Here is a 6,369-nt window from a genome sequence, read left to right on the forward strand (position 1 = left end):
TGACTGTGAGGAAATCTTTCCCTCAATATTTTGGGTATGTTATATAGTGCAATAAGGCAGTATATGTGGTCTGAAAACAATTTTCTAAAAATACATACACGTCTAGAAGAAAGTTTAGAAGAATGTATTTCCAAAGGTTAAGAGTGGTTTATCTTTGGAAGATGGGGTTGATGGTGACATTTATTGCTGCTTCATACTTATTCCCACTTTCCAAATATACTCTAGCTTTTTTCAGCCTTAGTTTCCTAAGCTATAAAATAAGGACAAATTTTTTTCCTTACTGGCAGTAATGTAAATGGGACATCTGAAAGTGCTAGGTGTATAGTAAGCATTTAATAAATAACACAATATTAGTACTAGCTGCAGAACGCCAGAACCCAAAAAGGTCTAAAGAAAATCTTAGCAGCTCTAAGTCCCAATTCTCTCATTTTAAAGGTAGGGATACTGAGGCTTAGAACTGTTGCCCAGGGGAGAAAGAAAAGGGGAGAGTGACCACTTGACAGAGCCCGAGACATGCCTCTTGCTTTCCTTGCCTGGGATCCAGAAGGAGCCTGGGGGAGAAGTTATTGTTCTAATATTTTTTTTTAAATTTGTCCAAAAATAATTTTAAAACAAAACAAAAAAAGTGGAGAAGGTAGAGGTACTAGAGGTGGAGGGGTATATGTGATAAAATAATCAATCCATCAAGAAGATAAAACAATTATAAACATATATGCGCTGAAGAGCAGAGCCTGAAATACATGAAGCAAACACTGAGACTTGAAAAGGGATACAGACACTTCAACAATAGTTGGAGGCTTTAATACCTCACTTTTAATAACGTATAGAAGGCAGAAGCTCAGCAAGGAAATAGAAGAGCTGAACAATACTATAAACCAGTAGACCTAAGTGACATCTATAGGATACTAGAGGTTCTAGCCAGGGTTATTAGGTGAAGAAATAAAAGGAATCCAGTTTAGAAAAGAAGTAAAACCATCTCTATTTGCAGATGACATGATTTTGTATGTACAAAATCCTAAGGAATCCACAATAAAACTATTAGAGCTATAAATGAGTACACAAAAGTGAATTGAATTTCTATGCATTTGAAATAAATAATCCAAAAATGAAATTAAGAAAAAAAGTCCATTTCCCATAGCATTAAAAAGAGTAAACTACTTAGTAACAAATTTAACAAAAGTACAAAACATATATTCTGAACTACAAAACGTTGTAGAAAGAAATGAAAGAAGACCTAAACAAATGGAAAGACATCCTATGTTCATGAATCAGAAGACTTAATATTGTTAAGATGACAATATTCTGCAAGTTGATCTACAGATTCAACACAGTCCCCATCAGAAGCCCACTTGGATTCTTTGCAGAGGTTGACAATCTGCTTGTAACACTGTATTATATTCAAGGAACCCAGAACAGTCCAAATACTCTTGAAAAATAAGAACAAATTTAGAGGACTCACACTTCCCAATTTCATAATTCACAACAGAACTATATAGTAATTGAAGCAATGTGGTACTGGCATAATGACAGATGTGTAGATCAATAAAATGAAATCGAGATTTCAGAGATAGAGCTTCACATTTATAGTTAATTGATTTTTGGCAAGGATGCCAGGACAATTAAATGGGGAAGGAACAGTCTTTTCAACAAATGATGCTGAGACAACTGGATATGCACATGCGAACGGGTGAAGTTGGACCCCTTTTTCACATCATATACAAAAATTAATTTAAAATGAGCCAAAGACCCAAATGAAAGACTTAAGACTACAGAATTCTAAGAAAAAAATATAGAAGTAAATTTTCATGACCTTGGATTAGGCAATATTTTCTTAAATATGACAGGAAAAGCACAGCAGCATTAACACAACAAAGACAAATTGAACACTAAAGCTATAAAATTTGTATTTTAAAGGACACAAGAAAGTGAAAAGACAATCCATAGCCTGGGAGAAAGTGCTTCCAAATCGTACATCTGGTAAGGGACTTGTATCTATAAGGAGCTGTCACAACTCAATAATAAAAAGAGAAACCCGATTTAAAAATGGGCAAAATATCTGAATCAACATTGCTTCAAAGAAGATTTACAAATGGCCAAAAAGTGCATGAAAAGATGCTCACCATCATTAGCCTCTAGGGAAATGCAAATCTAAACCACAATGGGATACCACTTCCCACTCACTAGGATGGCTATCGTCAAAAAGTCAAACAATAACAAGTGTTAGTGAGGCCGTAGAGAACTCCACAAACCCTCACACATCGCAGGTGGGAATGCAGTAGTGCAGCTGCTGGGGAAAACTCTGGCAGCTCCTTAAAAAGTGAAACATAGACTTAACATATGACCTAGTCATATGTTAGGTGGAATAAAAACTCAAGAGAAATTAAAACACATGTTTACACAAAATCTTGCAAGTGAATGTTCATAGCAGCATGATTCATGATAGCCAAAATGTGGAAGCCACTCAAATGTTCATCATAAATAAAATGCGGTATGTCCATACAATGGAATATTATTTAGCAGTGAAAAGGTGAAGTATCCATATTGTCATGATATAGGCAAACCTTGAAAACACTATGCTAAGTGAAATAAAGCCAGTAACCAAAGATCATGGATTGTAGGATTCCATTTATACGCAATGTCTCAAACAGGCAGATCTATACCAATAGAAAACAGATTCATGTTTGTCCAGGATGGGAACTTGAGAGAGAATGGGGAGTAACTGCTAAGGAGTATGGGGTTTCTCTTAGGGGTGATGAAAATGTAAAATTGATTGTAGTGATGGCTGCACAACTTGGTGAATATGCTAAAAACCGTTGAGTTGTACACTTTCAATGTGTGAATTGTATGGTATGTAAATTATACCTCAATGAAGCCATCATTTTTTTAAAAAGAGAGTGTCTGTGTGCTGGATTTCTTATAGACCTCTTAATGATGACAAAATACCTGCATTCTAATAAGTGACCATCTTGGTGACAGCACCAAATGACTATTATTTTTCCCACCAGCACTGTGTTTCTCGTCAGTATGAAACCCTGTCCCTTGCTTGGTCAGCTGTCTCACCTCCAAGATGGAGAACTAACAGGTTAGGCACCCATTATTTAAAAAGAAACAACTCAGGACACCTGGGTGGCCCAGCGGTTAAGCACTTGCCTTTTATGCCCAGGCAATTGATTTTTAATTAATTTTAATCAATTGATTCTATTTTGAAGATTCACATGTGTTTCATGTATATAAAGGCAAGGAAAAGACAGTTCCAGATTCAAAAGTGATGTTCTGTACAATTCATATGGTGGGGTTGAGGGGGAAGGGGCCATAGAATCCACACCCGAACATATACAAAAATAACTGACATGGGGACCCCCATCAGCAAGGATGATGTAGCTCTTCCCAGCCCCCAGGGCCAGGGGGGAGGCACATTCTAGAAAATGGCACTGTGGGAGCTAACCAGTGCGAGCCAAGGTGCTGGGGGGTGGGAAGGGGTGCCAGTCCGGAGGGGAGGAAGGCCTGCGAAGGGGACTTGAGACGGTTGGCGGCCAAGGGGGCTCAGGAGCTGGTCCACCCTGGTGTGGGCGCAGCACAGCCCGTGTTCCTCCCGCCGGCTCTGGGGGTACGTGCGGAAATCCCGCCTCTCGTCCATGCAGGTCACGGCTGCCATTAGTGGGCACAGGATGAGCTCGGTCCTGGAAGAAGCTGACTTGCACAGAGCGTTACTGCGGGGCAGGATGGTGGCGCTGCGGGTGCAGAACCAGGTGCGCAGGTAGGGGAGCCGGGCGAGCTCCTCACCCTCCAGGCCGTGCTGCTGGCACCTGCCTTCAGCAAGGGTTCACTCGAGTTGTTCCGGAAATACTTTAGGAGAGTGGTCTTCTTCATCAGGGAGTTGGGATGGGAACTCACGGGGAGGTAGGACTCCGTGCCATCACGCTCCATGTACGGCAGGCTGTCACCATCATCGTAGAGGATGAGGCGGGTCGAGTGGTTGAAGAGCACCCCATACTGCTGCCACACAGCTGGTACCCAGGCCGGACTTTTGGAATAGTCCACCCACTTGCTGACCCAGAAGATGGGGATGCAGGTGGGATCCTCAGCCTCCTCTGGCCTCACCAGCCCCCGCTCTCGGGGTGTGGACGCATTGACGCTGTGTAGCTGCTGCATGTCCCCCAAGTGGCAGTCAACCGCCTCATTGGTCTCCCGGGATCGAGTACCACATCGGGCTCCCTGCATGGAGCCTGCTTCTCTCTCTATGTCTCTGCCTCTCTCTCTTTCTCTCTCTCTCTCTCTCTCTCGAATAAATAAATAAAATCTTTAACAAATAAATAAATTAATAAATTAAATTTAAAAACTCTCCTCAGTTAAAAGAAAAAAAAGAATCACTGGGAAGGCTACACATCCCAGGCACAGGCTAAAGTGAACCTTTTATACAAACCAAAATTAATAAGGGAAAGGGCTTTTATTTATAGAGAAATCACAAAGAAAGACTGTGGAAAGATTCCCTTACAGACACAAAGGTTCATGGGAGGTGAGTTGAGGGCTTTTGCCTCTGTCCCCCGTCCCATCCCTGCCTTGGGAGCCTGGGTAATCCCTATTCTTATAAGCAGGCTTTCCCCCAATGTCCTTTGTTCCTGTTCCAGGGGAACAACCTTTACAAAGGTGTGGAAGGGAGAGAGAGAACATGGGACATGGAGTGAGCAGAGCACTGGGCACAGTTCAGTCCAGTGCAGTGGGTGGGGCTAGGGGGACCGAGGCTGTAGAGGTGGGCCAACCAGACCACCCAGGGCCCTGACTCTAGCTGAGGAATGGCCTGGACTCACTGGGTGACCTTAGGCAAGTCACACTCCTCTCTGGGTCCAGTTCCATAGCTATGATTTCCCTCGTTAGGGTGGTAAGAAGAACCCCATGACATAATATATTGCAATGTACTGCATGGTGCTCTTGGAACAGAGCAAGCACTGGGCAAATTTTGGCTGTTATATTGACAGCAGTGTTTCTTCGGCACCTCTGACTGCCTGACACAAGCTATGTCTAACTGAAATAGCAGAGAGAAATTAGACAGTTGTGTTCATCTCAACTCCTTCTACAGCTCCATTAAGGTGATAGTATAGAAATAACAGGAGCGTTGCCAGTGGAAGGTGGGGCTGATGGGGAGTGGGGCCTGAACCAGCAGGGCAGAAGCAGCTCCATGTCTGCCAGACACAAGTAGCCCACAGAGTTCCAGAAAGGCTCAGGAAGAGGAGGGGGGGAAAAAGGGGGGCTGATGGCAAGTCAGCATAGGAGCAGTTAGACTCCAAAGTACCCCCTTTGCCAACCTGCAGAGCCACTCCCAGGAGACCAGGAGATGAAGGTCACTCTCCAGAGACAGAACCAGAGGGGATCCTGGCCCAGAAACACCCAAGCGGCTGACCTCCCGCAAACACATATATAGGACAGGAGGATGGAGAGTCTTCTCTCGAGTACTTGGCCACTGGAAATGGGCATTTGGAGTCCTCCCAAAAAAAGCTGACTTGCCACCAGTCATCCCAGTGAAGGCGTCGTGTTCCTCCCCCACTGAAATCAAGTGCACAGTTTCCTCTGGGTGTTTTAGGGCCTGCGAGGATCTCCAGGAACAGTCGGGGAGAAACCCTTGGAGGAGACTGAAACCACGCAGGCAGCGGAGCAGAAGCAAAAGAAACAAACAAGAGAACTGAAATGAAATCTCTGACAGAAATTGTGCTAGGTAGCATGAAGGAAATTGCTCAGAGAGCATGCAAAAAGCCCTAGAAATCAACAACAGGAAAAAAATAAATAAGAAGGATTGAAGATCAACCCAGAGTCAATATCTGACTAAGTGTTCCAGAAAGAGATAAAAGAGAAAATCAAGGAGGGAAAGTTACCAAAGAAGCATGATAAGAAAAATTTCCAGAAAGGAAGGATGTGAGTCTCCAGCGTCTAGGAGCACACTGAGCACCCAGTACAGTGGATGAACACAAGCCCCTCACCAAGGCACATCATTTGAAAACTTCAGAAAACCAAGGATAAAGGAGAGAATCCTTAAAAGAGTGTAATGAGGAGGAGAAAAAGAAACCCCCATACAAAGACAGGGAATCAGAAAGTCAACGACTTTCTCAGAGCGACACTGGGAGATAGACAAGTGTGGAGCAAAAATCTAAAGCACTCTGAATGAAGACAATTTTCAACCTAGAATTCCATGCCCAGCTAAACTATAAACCAAGGGTAAGTGTAGAACAAAGATATTTTCAAGCATGCCAGTTTTTTCAAAAAGTTACCGGAGATGGGGCGGTTACCTGGGTGGCTCAGTCAGTTAAGCATTTGCCTTCAGCTTGGGTCATGATCTCAGGGTCCTGGGATGGAGCCCCACATCGGCTCCCTGCTCAG

Source organism: Vulpes vulpes, chromosome 12 (genome assembly GCF_048418805.1).
Source record: "Vulpes vulpes isolate BD-2025 chromosome 12, VulVul3, whole genome shotgun sequence".
Lineage (NCBI taxonomy): Eukaryota > Metazoa > Chordata > Mammalia > Carnivora > Canidae > Vulpes > Vulpes vulpes.